At 54.2% G+C, this 16815-nt stretch overlaps 1 protein-coding gene across 5 annotated transcripts in view; it reads left to right on the forward strand.

Moving 5' to 3' along the window:
• The window catches only part of MIDEAS (mitotic deacetylase associated SANT domain protein), a 66259-nt gene that overhangs the window by 9944 nt on the left and 39500 nt on the right, over positions 1–16815 (forward strand). Inside the window, exon 1 of one of the 5 annotated variants that reach the window (XM_046007643.1) lies at positions 15092–15634. The exons of 3 other annotated variants lie outside the window; for them this stretch is intronic. The gene's annotated coding sequence lies outside the window, so the exon portion shown is untranslated. Of the gene's footprint in view, positions 1–15091; positions 15635–16815 lie in introns of those variants that run through there. One more of the 5 variants, XM_046007638.1, reaches the window with a different exon arrangement.

The following is a 16815-nucleotide window of genomic DNA, read 5'->3' on the forward strand; positions in this document are numbered from 1 at the left end:
GTCACTGGGGCAAGACGGAGGGTCTGAGCCAAGAGCAGTGGGGGAGGGAGGAGCTGGATGAGGAAGGCATTAAGGGAGTGGCGTTGACAGGCCTTGAGGACCAGCCACATGTATGGAGCGAGGGAGAAGCCTGAGTATTTGCTCAGGTTCTGCTGGAGACACAGGAGGAAGAACAGATTTTAGGGGAGAGACGATGAGTCTGAATTCAGACAGTTGAGTTGGAGGTACACGCAGCTCACGAGATGGGACATCTGAGGGAGAGATGTCTAGTGGGTAGCCGGACATACGGGTCCAGGCAGGAGTTCCCCAATGACGGCCGGAGACGGCAAGGAGGGATGTTGCCCTTCTGTGATCCCTAACTAAACCATCCCAAATAAACATCATTTAAGTAAAAATGATTACTCACTGGGGTGCTTGGGTGGCTTAGTCAGTTAAGCTTCTGACTCTTGATTTCGGCTCAGGTCATGCTCTCAGGGTCATGAGATTGAGCCCCGTGTCTGCCCCTGCACTCAGCGGGGAGTCTGCTTCTCTGCTTTTCCCTCTCCCTCTCTCCCTCCTCGATCTCTCTCTCTCTCAAGTAAGTAAGTAAGTAAATAAATATATATATATTTAATAAATACATATATTTTTTAAAGATTTTATTCATTTATTTATTTTTTTTAAAAGATTTTATTTATTTATTTGACAGAGAGAGAGATCACAAGTAGATAGAGAGGCAGGCGGGCGGCGGGGCGTGGGAAGCAGGCTCCCTGCTGAGCAGAGAGCCCGATGTGGGACTCGATCCCAGGACCCGAGCCGAAGGCAGCAGCTTAACCCACTGAGCCACCCAGGAGCCCCAATATTTTATTTATTTATTTGACAGAGATTGCAAGTAGGCAGAGAGGCAGGCAGAGAGAGAGAGAGGAGGAAGCAGGCTTCCTGCTCAGCAGAGAGTCTGGTGTGGGGCTCGATCCCAGGACACTGGGATCATGACCTGAGCTGAAGGCAGAGGCTTTAACCCACTGAGCCACCCAGGCGCCCCATTAAATACATATTTTTAAAAAAATGACTTAGTGTGTAGCTGCAGCTTCAAGACAAGTTCCAAACAAACCTGATTATCTCCCTTCAGTCCCCTGTCTATCAGACCTCCTGGAGCAGACATTTGGGGATCCCAGAACATAGATGGCGGTTGGAGATAGGGAAGCTGATACTGACCCATAAAGAGCATACAGTAGAAGATGAGGGGATCACCATTTAAGAGGTGCAGTGTGGGGGCGCCAGGTGGCTCAATGAGTTAAGCCTCTGTCTTCGGCTCAGGTCATGATTTCAGGGTCCTGGGATCGAGCCCCGCATCAGGCTCTCTGCTCAGCAGGGAGCCTGCTCCCTCCTCTCTCTCTGCCTGCCTCTCTGCCTACTTGTGATCTCTCTCTCTCTCAAGTAAATAAATAAAATCTTAAAAAAAAAAAAAAGGTGCAGTGTGAAGGAATCAGCAGTAGAGACTGGGAAGGAAAGAATGGTGGGGAAGGAAGAACCCCAGGAGAGCATGGTGTCATGCTGAAGGTGGTGGGGGGCAACTTTGTGTTTTACTGTGATTTTGGGCACCTGGTATGGCAGGTGGCACATGGAAACTCTCCGTATAAGTATTTATTAAACGGAGCTGAAATTGATCAACTGTTGATCATTGGGCACGTCAAGAAAGAGAGGACCAAAAAGAATGATTGATCTAGGAATTAGGGGGCTTTGCACTGGGGGCTTCTCCTTTGCTTTCACCTCCCTGTGAAATAGGTGTTGCCCATATCACCTGCCCCAGGGTTGAAGTGGCACGTGCAAGTTCTAGAAGCCAGGTTTCCTGGCTCCATGTCCACCTCTCCCTGAATTGGTGGAGAAATAGGGAAGAGTCCCAGGGCATGGCAATGCCTTTCATTTCTTTTTTAAAAATTTAATTTAATTTAATTTAATTTTATTTTATTTCTTTTCAGTGTTAATGCCTTTTGTTTCTGATGGTAATGCCCCAACCAGCAGAACCAGGGACAGAGAGGTCGTTAGAGCCAGCATTTATGGCATTTGTCCGTATTTGCGACGCTTAGGTGGCTGTAGTCCTCTCAGATGTGTGGGTAGCTAAATGAGACTGCCTTCACAGAAGGTAAGATAGAAGCTTGAGTGTAGGTGCTGTCTTGGGGGCCAGAGGAACCACTGTGGAGGTAAAAGGACATGATAGGGTAATCTGGCTAAATTAAGGAGAAAAGGAATGCATCGAGACGACACACCATGGCTCCCTGAGAGTCTGAACAACAAGGGCTCCGACATCCATCAGGACTGTGGGGCCTTGGGTGTCTAGAACCAAAGCGAAGGTGCTAATGCCACTGACCTTGCATCTCAGCCCTGGATGCTGCTGCCCCTTCCAGAAGGAGTTCTGAACTCCCGGCTTTTTTGAGCCACTCGCGGCAGAGGCAGAACCCAGGCCAAGCATCTGGCTGTCCAGCTTAGGTCACACGCGATGATCTCGCTGTGGGGGTGGGGGTGGGGGCGGGGGGGGTGATGAAGAGTGAGGCCGTGGAGGTTGAGGTTGCCGTCTCCCCCGCAGCAGGTGGAGCTCTGCCTCCCACCAGGGCTCACTGCAAGGCCCCATGTCTGAAAGTGGACCGGGGAGGTGGAGACCTAGCATCCCCGCCTTAGGCTACTGAACGTATCTACATCTTGATCGTAATCTCTTTTTGACATTTTTCTGAGTCTTTTAGCCTGCAGCTAAACAGCAGGATTCTTACAGGCTCTGGAGAGCTCTGGAGTCTGAAAGATTCCAGTGGAAAAGACAGGTCATCCCAGCATCTGGATCCTCCCCGCACATTTGATTCCACTTGGAAAACTTTATCGCTGCCTTCTGAGGACGGAGTCCAAGGCTTGGCTCTCTCTAGCTAACAGCTTGAATTCTCTTGGGGCCATGAGGCTCTGCGGGGGAGGGGGGACGTCCTACCTTGCTTTTCAGACTGGAGGCTGGAGGTCTGGCTTCAGGCTTGGTCTGTGGCATGACTGAGGTCCCTGTGCCCCAGCTGTCCAAGGCAGTGGGACTGGGCCTCTCTCCAATTCTGAAGATGTCAACCTCATTGAGATGTTCTACCCAGTATCCTGCCTGAGAGGGAAAGCTCAAGGAGCTAGAACTTGTCTGCCTGGGGTTGTCAGCGTCTACAGTCACATTCCACAACGAGAGTGCGAGAGTGCGTTGGGTTAGGTGAGCGCTGCCTCCCTTCTTACCCTCCAGTCCGCGGGGTATAGCTCTCTGAAGCAAGGGCACTTTGCCAGAAGGCTTGATCATTCATTCCCAGTTGCCTTAGACAAAGGATTTAATTTCCTTGAAAAAGAGGAATGTACTTTTGAACTTAACTGGACTCAGGCCTGGGTGACTGGCAGCCTTGCGAGAGTCTTTCCCCCTGGCACCTGCAAGTGGGAGCTGCCGCCTCCGTGAAGCCGGGTGTGTGTCATGGGCGAGCTTCTTATAGCCTGAACTGGAGGCCATTCCCAAGGCGAGGCGTGGCCGCCCGTGTGGGGTCACGATGGCCCTCGAGAGGGACAAGCAGGTGTGTTCCTGGCCCAGACTCTGGCACAACTTCTACTGACTTGTGTGGTTTTGCCCCTGTGACGTGAAATCACGTTAAAAGCAGCAGTGAAATGTAGAAGAAATCTTGAAGGACCTGGTTATTTTACTAAAACACGGCTTTGCTCACATCCCCCCTCTTACAAACCTCCGTGAGCTGCCCAGGTCCTGCAGGAGAAGGCTTACAGCCCTCAGAAGGGTGCACAAGGCCTCTTTGGGAGCCCGGTGCGCCTTCCTGCCTCTTCCCCTGCCACTGCCTCCTTCCCCAGCGTGGCCCGTGTTCTCTCTGGGGTCAGTGCACTTCTGCTCCTCTGCGTCTGATGTGTTGTTGCTCCCTCTCCCTGGAATGCCCTCCCTGCCCTTTTCCTCCTGGCAGCCGCCCACAGGAGTCACCGGAAGTCACCTGCTTCCCTGCCGCCTTCCTGAGCCTCCGCCCTAGCCTCTCTGCCACAGAACTCACCACGGTAGGGGCCTGGCTCCTCCCTGGGGCAGAACTGTGCCTGGCACACTGTAGGTGTCCCATGATGGGCCCGGAAGGGCAGCCTGTGGAGACGGGAGGGAGCCATGGGCAGGCCCAGGACCCGATACTGACCAGATGGACGCATGGGGTGGGTGAACTGTTGGTCGGCACGGCGGCTCTCCCTTGGCACCTTTTGGAGCCACAGCCTTGGTGGCTTTGCTGTTTCTCTGAGCCTGCCAGGTAGGCCCCGGTGAGGGTGGGAAGGGGACTTAGGACCCCCAAGCCTAGCACCTGGGTCCTGCTCACCCTGAGAAGGGCTCTGAGGGGGCATCGATGAGCTGGTTTAAAGGTGGCACCCTTTGAGAGGCTTGGACTGCATGTGGTCCTTCCCTGCTCAGAAATCCCACAAGGCTGTGGGCAGAGTCTGGTAGGTGGTATCTTTATGGTCCATCACCATGGAACCTAACTACTATCCAGGACATTCCTGATATTAAACAGTCATCTGGGGTCTGCATGCCACTTAGAGGGTACTGACAAGAGGCATCTTCCTGCCATGGCTGTGGGGGTAGACTTGTTTTCTTAAAGTTGAACCACGCTTAGGGCTGAGCCCACACATATGTGGGCCTCCTTGACTAGTGGTGAATGTGTGGCTTATGTTGCTTGCAGAGTATGTTTCCAGAACTTAGAAGCACATAGCATTGCTAAGATCTTTAGGAACCCTTGCAAGTGTGTTTGGTGGACTTAGGTGGTGGGATAGGTTCGATGTCCTTGTTTTGGAAGGGACAGCCTGTGGGATTTGCCTTTGTCTCTGCCTCCATGGGGCATACTACCCCCTGGTATCCATCCAGGTCCTCTGCTTCTCTACCCACATCTCTCTGTCCTCCTTCTTTATCCCTCCACAGAAAATCAGCTGAGTTCCTCTGAAACCCATTCAGTCATAGGATGTGTGCTTCAGATGCCAAAGCCAATGGGAACTTGGGGAAAGTGGGTTTGTTTTTATTTATTTATTTATTTATTTATTTGACAGAGAGAGAGTTCACAAGTAGGCAGAGAGGCAGGCAGAGAGAGAGAGAGGGAAGCAGGCTCCCTGCTAAGCAGAGAGCCTGATGCGGGGATCGATCCCAGGACCCCGAGATCATGACCCGAGCCGAAGGCAGCGGCTTAACCAACTGAACCACCCAGGCGCCCGGGAAAGTGGGTTTTAAGAGTAGACCTTAAAAAAAAAAATGGAACTTGATTGGTAGGATTGGGAGTATGGTCAGGAAAACTACCTTGGAAAATAGGAAATCCAGGTAACTGACACAGAGCTATATATATATATATAAAATCTTTTTAAAAATGTAGAACTTGAAGTTATTAAGAAATGTTAATTACCTATCAGTATTACTCTTGGGAATTTCTTTTTTTTTTTTTAAAGTTTGTCTATTTATTTATTTGAGAGAGAGAGAGCCCACGCACAACTTGGGGGAGGAGCAGAGGGAGAGGGAGGAGCAGAGTCCTTGGTGAGCAGGGAGCCTGATGCGGGCTTGATCCCAGGATCCCGGGATCATGACCTGAGCTGAAGACAGACTTAACCCACTGAGCCACCCAGGTGCTTCTCTTGGGAATTTATTCTAAGGAAATAATTCTGAAGAGGAAAAGAGCTATCTATATGGATAAAGATATTTATAGCAACATTGTTTAAAATAGCAGTAAACTGTAAACAGCCTAAGTGTTCCCTCATGGCTTTATAATTTATGAGTTCATGATACCTAAATCTGGTGACATATTGTGCCATTATGAAATTAATAGGAAGATGATACTGATTCATAGGAAAATGTTGATGGATTTTGGTGAAAAAGTGGTTTCCGTCTTAGCAGGCAACGTTACACATACACTTGAGTGACTAAAAGCTGATTACACGGGCCGTAGCGTCAATTGGCATAAGGTAAATACTGGGTTTAGGTGAAGCAAGTGGCCATGAATATTTTGTGTGTTTGAAATTGCTTGATACATACTTAATACACTTTTTTAAAAGAAAACCTTAAGGTATCAGAGACTTTGGATCTGGGTGGGAAGGCCTGGTGGAGGGACCTCCGGGCCTCCCGTCTGTTACCACTGGGAAGACAGAACTGTTGGGTCTTATCAGCCACCTGCACTGCAGGGGCTGGAGAATTCAGATTGGCTCACTGAGTCTTTTCGTGATGGAAGGCCTGACCTCACCGGCTGGCTAATTATACAACTGCCCGTCTCCCATCGGACTCTGCCTGGTGCAGGTGACCTCCAAGTGGCCTCAGAGCCCCAGATGATTGCTCACACCTGGTTTTGCAGGGAACCAGCCCCTTGAGTACGTGTGGCCCGGAGGCTCAGCGCTGAGCCGCCCACTCACCTCCAGGTGGAGGGAGGCAGCCTCCTATGCTCTCTTCTGCAGTTCCGGTAGGCAGCGGCGAGCAAGCGTGTGCTTTGCACACTGACCTCCTGCGGCCCTGCCTAACCCAGGTAGAGCTCTAGTGAGTTAGCATCTTGGGTGTTTGCAGTATTGTACATATTTATTATAGGATTGAGACTTTGAGCTGCCCTTCATGGTTAGCCTCGGAAAGCCCCCCACATTTATCCGGTCTGCCTCTACCTGCTTAGCAGTCAGGCCCCTCTGAACCCCCATCTCGCTATGAGCTCTGCTCGGACTTGCCGCTGGAGGTGTGGCCTTGGGGCCGAGCCGCTAGCTGACCCTCTTCTCACCACTTTCTCCTGTCTCTGGCATCTCAGAACCTTGGGATGCCTGGTGAACAGGCTTCTCACCGTTCACCCCGTGCCGGTCCCTGCCTCCCCATGTGTGTGTAGACTTTTCTTCTTAATGGGGCACTTTCTGGACATGCGAAGTGTCTTTGCAGAGGACCTTTGATCATCCTTCCCCTGTGGCTGCTGTGGTTCAGGGCAGGCAAGGGAGACTTCCCAGTGTTGTTTGTGGAGTCCTCAGGCGGGTGGGAGCTGGAGAGCCCCGGGGCAGACCTTGTGCAGACAGGTCGGACCTGCTAGAACAGACCGTGGCAGCAGCCGTGCATGTGTGGAGAGATGTCGGGCCCTGCTGGGGCCCTGGTTATCTTGAGCACCTATCTGCAGAAGCCAAATTCCAGAACTGTCAAAGGTTTGGAGTTTCTTTGTTCTGAGATCCGACTGAAGTGAGAGCCCTTGTGGCTAGAGGTTGGCCAGGGTCAGGAATGAGGTGGAAAGTGGGTGGGCTCAGGGCTCATCTGGATACTCGGGAGGGGTACTGAGGCCAATTTCATATTTTCTGTGATGTGTTTGGAGGCAGCGGGGGAGGGGGGTATCTATGTGCTTTCCTGGAATATTCCTAGATGCCGTGGTCCCATCCCACCCCGTACAGCGACCTCCAGCCTGCTCCCACGGGATCATTGCTGGTGCTGTGCAGCACAGTCTCAGTAGCAAGCTGTCTTCTGAGCCCAGGACCCAGCAGTAACTGCTCGTCTCAGTTCCCTAATTTAGAGACCACGTGCGTGCCCCAGGGCTGTCAGCAGCTAGATTTTTTGAAGCTTGAAACACATTTCCATAGAAACAATGCTATAAATGGTGGTTGGGTTCCTAGGCTAGCCCACAGAGAGCCTTGGTGTCACCTCTGAAGTTGCTGAAATAAGGTATTAGTAAAATTGAGAGCGAAAAGCAGCAGCGAGATCCAGCACCCAGGACGTTAGAGGTTAAATGGTGTGGGTTGATTTGTGTAACTCTGTTTCTTTAGCGGGAGGTATCTTTCTGAGCCCTCCTGCTAAGGGAAGCTCTGGGGCCATCCTCCTGCCCACAGTCCTGTCTCTCCTGGCTCCCATCCCTTCTTGCTCCCTCCTCAGGCCGGGAGCTGGAGCTCCCCGGCTTCCTGGGAGCTGGGCGGGGTATTCTTTGTGGTCAGGAAATCGTATTCAATGGCCCTGACATTTTTATCATCATCGTCATTGTTATTTAAACCATCTCCAGTTAGAGTAAACATTACATCTTAGCAATTTGTGCTGTCGGGATTCTCTTCTGATTGCTGCTGATGCTCCTGTGGATGTTTTAACCTCGTTTCTAAGTCCTTGTAAGTCCGCCTGTACTGTCCCTTTGTGCTGATTTTGTCACAGAGCGAGATCAAATGGTTTCATCAGATTGTTTCCACGCGCCGATCCCTTTCAGGTTTCATTCTGAATGGATTTCAGTTTTGGGGGGTCTATATATAGGTGCCATGAGTATCGTTTGCAAAAACTCCTTTGGGAGGGTATGTGAGATTATTTTCGTGGAAACTGGTCTCCCAATCGTAACTACCTGGTCAAAGTCGTCAACTCTCGCAACACAGTGCCAAATCACATTCTGGAAAGGTTTGAATGGTTTGGAGTGGCACAGCAGTGTCGGGGCGGCTGTCTCTGGATGGCCCTGCCATCAGCAGCCTTCTTGTTTAATTTATTTACTTATTTGCACGTGGACTTGAGGCCATAATGGGTCCTTAATGGGGTTCTCATTTGCATATCTTAGATTGCTGCTGAGACTGTACATTCTTCATCCTGATGATTTACTGTTTGTGTTTCCTCATGTGTCAAACTGTGTTCATCCTTGGTGTCTGCAGAGCCTCCCCAATTCCATCTGTCTCCTTAAACTACTCTCCTGTGGAGAGACGAAAGACGCACTGTCCAGCCTGCCTCGCTCCCTCCCTCCTGGGGGTGGGGGGGGCCCAGGCGGGGCGGGGGTGGGGGGACCCTTGGCCGGAGCTAACAGGACTCCATACCCGCCTGGCTCAGCCCCTCAACTGGCTAGGATTGGTGCTCTGGGTGTGTAGAGAGGGGAAGGGAAGGAGAGGGACAGTCCCTGGGGGCCCAGTGATGGAAGTCAGAGGGGAGAGGAGGGGCTTACCTGAGTGGTTCCAGTATGGGCTCCTGAAGTGACCTCCTTGTAGGGGGCTACAGAGGAGGTTCTGGGAGGAGCTACACGGGATGTTAGGGCTGGAGAGGGCATTGGGGTTCATCTGGTCTAAGGATCACCCACTCCAAGATCCCATCCCCATCTCCAACAGCACAGGTGAGATGATAAGTGGTCAAGGAAGCAGTGGAAAATTGGGGTGTGGGCGTCCCACCACAGGGCTGCTCCTGTGGTGCTGCTGGTCTCTCCTAGTGCTACTCCCTCAGGTAGCTACTCTTCTCCACCTCTGACAGGGAGGGCTCAGGGTGGCCAGTGTTCCAATTTTTTCACGACAAACCAGAAATCCTGATTTTTATTTTTCTAATTTTTAAAAAAGATTTGTTTATATTGAGAGAAGGAGAGAGAGCAGGGGGAGGGGCAGAGGGAGGGAGAGTCCCAAGTGGACTCCGCATTGAGCACAGAGCCTGACACGGGGTTCAGTCTCACAACCCCGAGATCATGACCCCGAGATCACAACCTGCACCCGAAACCAAGAGCTGGATGCTGAATCAACTGCGCCACCCAGGTACAGTTGTATTTTATGTTCAGCTAAGAAAGAGAAAATGCTGTTGATTAAACCATGGCATGCTCTGTTGATTGTGGGGTGCATCCTGATTTCAGAGAGGTTAAACGTGCATTTCGAATGGGAGAAATAGTAATGAAAACAGTGATAATAATAATACTATATGTGATTGCTTACCTCAGATTTTCTCATATATTACTTGTGCATTTATCAAGAATTTCCTGGGCACCCGCCATGTGTGGGCGCCAGGGATACAAGGCAACTGGCATCTGGACTGCTCTCTCTAATCCTAGTAAGGAGGATAAGTAGCTCAGTAAATTTAGGAGCAGGGACAGAGGCAGTGAGGGGTGCTTGGGATTGACTTAGGAAGCGCTCTCAGGGGAAGGGGATGAAGGAAGCAGGATAGAGCTGGGGAGGACGTACTGTGAAGGAAGGGAAAGCAAGCCCTACTGCAGCTGGAGCTGGCTAGCTTCAGCTAGACCCCACGGGGATCTCAGGGGTGTGACTTGAACCATCACAGCATGGGTTCCACCTTGAGGTGAGGGGGCTGAACGTTCGGACCCAGACCCTTGCCCCACCCCCTATTCAATCATTGGCTCTAGTGCACTCTGCCAGCAAAGGCTCCCTTTGAATAGGGGGCAGCTTTGATCGCTTAGCAGTGAGGATGGTAAGTGTGCAAGACGAGACGCAAGGGGATGAATCAGGAGATGAGAAAAAATGGTAACCAACACTTAAGAAAGACTTCACGTGTGCCAGATCCTGTGAAGATCTTGTCTCCATTTTGCAGATGAGAAAACCAAGCAGTTAAATCACTTGCTCAAGGTCATCAAGCTAGCATGAGCCAAGATTTGGACTTAACGTCTCAGCTTTGGCTCTTAACCCGTGTACTCCCATGAGCACGAATATGGGGTTCTAGTCCATGACCTATCAGTATTTCTTTTCATTTAAGGATAATGTTGTTGGTTTTTTTTTTTAAGATTTTATTTATTTGTTTGAAAGGCAGAGATCACAAGTAGGCAGAGAGGCAGGCAGAGAGAGGGGGGGAGTAGGCTCCCTGCCGAGCAGAGAACCGGATGTGGGCCTCCATCCCAGGACCCTGGGATCGTGACCTGAGCTGAAGGTAGAGGCTTTAACCTACTGAACTACCCAGGCACCCCTAAGAATAGTGTTTTATTTATTTATTTGTTTATTTATTTATTTTTAAAGATTTTATTTATTTGAAAGACAGATCACAAGTAGGCAGAGAGGCAGGCAGAGAGAGAGAGGAAGGGAAGCAGGCTCCCCGCTGAGCAGAGAGCCTGATGTGGGGCTTGATCCCAAGACCCCAGGATCATGACCTGAGCCAAAGGCAGAGGCTTTAACCCACTGAGCCACCCAGGCGCCCCAAGAATAATGTTTTAAAGCATGCCCCACTGCACACACTCGATATTGTGGGAGTTCCTCCTGGCCCATGGCCACAAGGTAGGGAAGCTGAGCTCCAGCGAACAGCCAGTGACTGGAGTCTGTCTGGGGCTGGTTCCGCAGGGGGCATGGAACTGTGCTGAAAGGAGGCCTTTGGGAAGCTGGCAGCCTTGCCTCTGTGAAGAAAGGGTGCTTCTGTCCCCGTGGCCCTGCTGGCCCGCCCTCCCTGGCAGCCACACCTGTTTTGTCCTTCCCCCTACACCCAGCCAGACGTCCCTGTGCTCCCAGAGTGACAGCGGCAACTGGGGACATCTGCAGAAGCTCCCTCTCAGGCCTGACAAAGGCACTGTAAGAACCTAACCCGGGCCTGCAAGAGAGGGAGGTGGAGGCGAGGGTAGGTGGGCGAAAGGACGCGGACAGCTGGGGCCTGGTGTGGCAGCCATGGCCCTGCCCCAGAACAGGTGAAGTAAATGTGAACGGAGCTTTCAGGGGTAGAAGAGAAAACAGTGCAGGGACTTCATAGCACACGATGGCTTCACTTACTGGCTGGGGTGGTTTTGAGCTCGCTGCCCTCTCAGAAAGGACATGACAAAAAGTGGTGAGGAGAAGGCATGGCTGTCGAAAGAGCGTCTCTCCTCAGGCTGGTGGGTGGAACTGGGGAAGAAGTGTGGGGAAAGGACGCGAAGAGAGACCTCGAGGGGGGCCTTGGAAGGACACCCGGATGTCAGGGTTGAAAAGAATCTGGGCCGAGCCCAGCAGAGGGTCACCCTGAGGCTGAGGGGGGATGGACCCAGGGGTCTTCAGGGGAAAAAAGATCTTGCCTGGGCTAGGTTGAGAGGAAGAAGCCAGTTTTAGGAGAAGGGGACATAGGCTAAAACAGTAAAAAGAGGAACAATTGTAATCCCTTAAGTGTACATAGCAGGATGCCGTCATAAAGCAATGTTTTGCCCTTGGAATTCTCCCAGGCCCCTAGAAGGTGTGTGTTCTCTCATTGTCCGTGTAACAAATTCAGTACATCTGTTATGGGTCCCAAAAGTGAGGCTCAGAGGTGTCCACTTCCCTAAGATCACACAGGGCATTAGCGGTATCACACAGGACCAAGACTCTGTCCTGGTTACCGTTTTTTCCACAACCTCTCTTTTCTTCTGTTGAAACCATAGGTAATGAGGTCTTAGAGGCGGAACCTTTATTCTGCAAAGGAAAGGACAATAGGGACCCAAGGAACCCAGCCCCGTGGATCTGTGATTTTCCCAATCGTATTTGTTCCTCGATTCCCCAGACTCCAGTACAGGTCGCTTATTTGGTGAAACACACCATCTGTGCTGGCCTCCATGGAAAGATCCTGACAGAGAAGGGACAATGGAAAGAGGGCAGGAATGCAGGCCTGGGGCTTGGTGGGGTTGGAGGGGGGTAGAAAACCCCTGTTGAAACAGTAACTGATGGCAGCAGTTACTTAGTAGAGGTGGGTGGCGGGGTAGGGAAGACCTAGCTTCCTTGGAAGCTTTTTTTCAAACCCTCTTAATAACACCTTTTTTGGAATGTAATTCAGTACCACAAAATTCACCCTCGGAAGCTTTTTAATGGTCTCGGGTTGTCCCAGAAGTGGACACTCGGGGCCGAGTCCAGAGAGCTGGTACAGTCCCGGGAAGCCTCTCTAAGGCCGTTCTCTGCCCTCATCAGGACCCAGAGTTTGGAAGCCTGTCCCGGGTGCTCTGCCTCCTGGAGCGTCTCTCAGCAGACACACTCCCTGGGCACTGGAGCTCTGTGCCCCTCTCTTCCCTGCAGTTTGTAAAGGTCGAGAAAAGCTTGCTCTGTGGGGAAGATCCCTGGAACACCTTTTTTTCCCCCTCCAAAGGACACCCTTCTTGGCTGCCCCAGAGACTAGAGCTTCTAAAACCAAAACTTTCACTTCACATGTCAGTGATTCTGCACTGTCATATCTGCAGCAAAACTGACCTCCAGGGCTTTCTCGGAAGAGCTGCAGCTGTCTACACACATCCTTGCCTGCCCGCCCCGGGGGGAGGCGCGCTTATCCTGGGGAGGGGGCATCGGGCGCCATCTTGAGCCCTCCTCCCTCTGACGCACACATGCCCCTCTCCTTCCTCTCTTCTTTCTGAAACGGCCTGAGTCTGGAAGTTGAGTTGGGGTGAAGGGATGTGCTGTTGCAAGAGGAGCGGGACTACTCCGGTTCAGTGACTTCTGGTTCCCACGCACCCCCTGCCCCCTTCCTCTGCTCCTCGTGCTGCTTCCTGGGCCAGGCCCAGCTACCCCGCATGGCACAGGAGGAAGTCCCGGCCCGACGAGGCTGCATGAGGAGTGCCCTCTGGAGTGGCTCCCATTCGTTCCCTGGAGGTTCGGCCCTGGCTCCACGGTGGCAGTCTCTTCTAGGAATGTGCTTCCCAGCTGGGGTTTCTGGTTGGTTGGGAACATCCCTGGGCTGGTCTGCCCTGGCTCTCAGGGGCTTGCTCCAAGGCTGGCTTGAGGCCAGATTTCAGGGTTAGGCCCGGTGGTGGGGGTGGGGAGGACAGGATGGCCAGAGGCCTGCAGAGGAAACCTGGCAGCAGCGGGCACTGGACACCAAGTGGCTTTGCTTTGGCTTCCCTGAGGTGTCAGTGGGAATGAAGAAATCAGACAGATGGAAAAAAACAAAAGGCTTTATACCGAACCTCTGCCTAGGAGTCCTGAGAATCTAGCCTGTACTTGGGGGACCGGGTCTGCACGCCTCAGCACCCCAGTCCCTCAGCTGCTCACTGCCTTCCTCTGGGGGAGTTGGGAAGAGGAACAGAGAAGTGACAGATGATTGACTTGCCCTGTGATCTTGCGCAAGTCCCTTAACCTATCTGAACCTCCGTGTGCTTGTCCATAAAACCAGGGGGATAAAACTCACACATACATAGGGTTGTTAAGTGGGCTCTGTGTGGGGACATGCTTTAAGAATTGTCAGAAACAATACTGTCATAGCAGATGCTAAATCCCAGAGCCTGGGCTTTTCTTTGTTGAAGGTGGTTTCCCTGGCTCCTCCATTCACTTTTTACAATCACGGAATACTGGATTTCAAACCGGAAGGGAGTTTTAAGAGGTCATCTGGTGCAGTGCCCTGGCATAATGATGGCTGTTTTGAAGATGAGACTGTTTTAGGTGGTTCCTCTGCCGAATGTGTTCTATCCTGGTACAGTAAGCCCTTTTCCTCCCGGGTGAGGTGTGAGCTCCAGGGGCGCACAGGTGCTCCCGCCAGCAGAGGCATAGAACGGGATGAGACGGTGGTGCTCCTGCTCGGGAGCAAGGCAGGGTCTCTGTCATCTCGTCCCCAGCGGCAACCCTGCAGGCTCAGGGGGTCTGTGAGGATCCCATTCCACTGCCTCTCCCCTTCTCCCTGAGAAAGCAAGAGATGCACTTGCTTCTCAGGACTGGGCCCAGGGGAAGGCCGCTGCCAGGACACAGTGTTTTCTTCCTTCAGAGGCAAACCTCCTTCTGACCCATCTCTTTGGGAAAAACAAAAACCGAAACAAATGGAAAGAACCTCCCCTGGACTTTCTCCTGGCCCTGGAGCTTCACTGAATGTGGGGGCCAGCAAGAACCTCCGGGAGTAGAAATGTTCCCCATCTTCCTGGCAGCCAGGCCAGGAGGCTTGGGGTTTGGGGGGGTGATTAGGAGGGAAGGGAGGGGAAATGTGGGCCTGCAGTGAAAAGCTGCCCCAACTCTGCCCTCAGTGGCTAGAATTAAACCCAGGAGCTTTTCATCACCTCAGTAACTGGTCTTTTATGGGGGCTGGGACGTTTCTCAATAACCTTTACACCACTAGGATGCCAAAAGTGAAACTTGGGGAAACTTAATGAAGTGCCTTAGAGAGGATTGTGTATGATTTACCGGATCCAAAACCAGAGTGCTCTTTGTGGAAAGAAAGCGACTTGTGTCCTCCCCAACATCACATACACACTTTCCTGGCAGGCCCGATGGGTTTCCAAGCATTTCGTCACCGTCTCCTTCTGACCTTGGTGTGTGAAAGGAACGGGCCGCGTGGCCTGTTGGTTCCAGCAAAGCCATCGGGGGCGCCGGCCTGGGCTGAGGGAGGAGGGCGACCCACTCGGGGCTGGAGGTGAGGTCTGCTGGAAATCCCCAGCCCGGACAGCCGCCCGAGGTTTAAAGACGCCTTCTCCGGCCTTATTTGGTCGCAGGAAGTGGGCGGCGCCAGGCCTGCTGGCGGTGCGGCCGACCCGAGACAGTTGTGCTGATGGAGTGGTGGAGCTGGTTCCTGCTCGCCGCCGTGCCGCGCGCGCCGTCCGGCCGCTGGGCGCTCCGCGCTCCCAGCCCGGAGTTGTGCAATCCTTTGTAGCACGCCAGAGTCCTCCTCCTTCGCTGTTGCCTCTCACCCTCTCTCTCTCTCTCTCTTTTTTTTTTCCAAGCTGTGAGCTCAACCGATGAGTCAGAGCAGTGCAATCCTGACACTGCATCGCAGGACTGGGGGTGACACGGAGGGAGGGAGAACGATCGCGAGGCAGACACCGCGGGCGCGGGGTGCGCCGAGGCTCCTGCGCCGCAAGCGAGGGGTGACAGCCCGCGCGTCCCGCCCGGGCCCCGCCAGCAAACTTCCCAGCCTTGGGAGGCGCGGGCTGGCGGAAGCCCTGCGAGCGCGGCGGGGAGGCGGAGGCGCCTGTTTGTTTTTAAAATCCGGGAGTGCGTGCAGGCGGCTGGAGCCTGGGAGGCGACCGAAGGCGGCGGCCCGCGGCGGAAGGGGGACGGCCGATGCTGGAGCTCGGGCAGGAGCAGGGTAAGTGGGGTGCCCGGCCGGCTGCCGAGGCCTGCACGCGGCGAGGCGCAGCCCGCCCTGGCGGCGGCGGCGGCGGCGGCGGCGGCCCAGCGACCCGGGGCTGCGCGCAGGCGGTGGCGGCCGGGCGCGCGGGCTGCAGCTCTGCAGGCGCGGCCGGGAGCGGGGGCGCGGGGCTGCGGGGGGCGCGGCGCGTCAACTTCTGCGGCCTGGGCCGCGGGGGCGGGGTGTGCGTGTGTACGTGCGTTCGCCGCCCCGCAGCCCGCGCCTCCGCGGCCCGCACCTCCAGCCCGCCGCTGCGTGTGCCCCGCCAGCCCGCCGTGTTTGTGCAGCTACGCAGCTCGCGCGCGGCCCCCGCCCACCCGGGCGCGGCCCCGGCAGGAAAACCCTTCCGAGCCGCCTGGCCCGCCGGGGCGGCGGCGGCGACGACGACGGGGGAATCCGGCTGTTGCTCCCCCGGAGAGAAACGTGGTGTCCGCGGGGACCGGCTTGCGGGACCGAGCCCAGGCCCTGGAGGAGTCGGGAGGGGCTCGCGCGAGCTGCGGGAACTTGGCGCGGGAGCCCCTGACCCGGGTTCTGCCAGTGTGCACGGCAAAGTGGACATGGAAACCGTGCCCGCGCCGGGAGTGTGGGGGGACAGACGTGCAGGGGCGGCAGGGAGCTGGGACAAGAGCGGCAGAGGCCTAAGGGGGAGCGCTTCGGGCGGGTCGGCTGGCCTCACCCCGCGCACCCCGGCGCTGCTGGCGCACCTCAGACCTGTCATCCTTCTCGGCCGCCCCCGCACGCCCGCGCCTCTGCGGCCTGCCTAGCTCTCCGCGCGCCTCGCCGCGCGCTGTGCTTGTGGGTGCCCGTCCGGAACTCGGGGGCGCGGGTTTTGTCTGGACCCTGCACATGGCCGGCTTGGTGGAGGTAGTCCTGCCTTCCCAAGCCACGCTGCCGGGAGCGGGAGCCTGTGCACCGGGTTGCCCCCCTGCAGGGCCCCCACCCAAGCCTCTGGCTAAGGGCCTGGTGCAGCCCAGCGATTTTCAAGCCTCAGCCGGGAGGAAGGCAGACCTGGAGGAAGTACCTGCCTCCGGCCAGAGTGGAGGCCACTGGGTACTCCGGCCCAGCCTCCAGAGCAAGCTGCTGGAAAGATGAAAGGGGAAGTTACTAGCCCCACTTAAAACTTTGTTGGTAACTACTTT

The sequence above is a fragment of the Meles meles genome, chromosome 6, assembly GCF_922984935.1.
Source record: "Meles meles chromosome 6, mMelMel3.1 paternal haplotype, whole genome shotgun sequence".
Taxonomy (NCBI): domain Eukaryota; kingdom Metazoa; phylum Chordata; class Mammalia; order Carnivora; family Mustelidae; genus Meles; species Meles meles.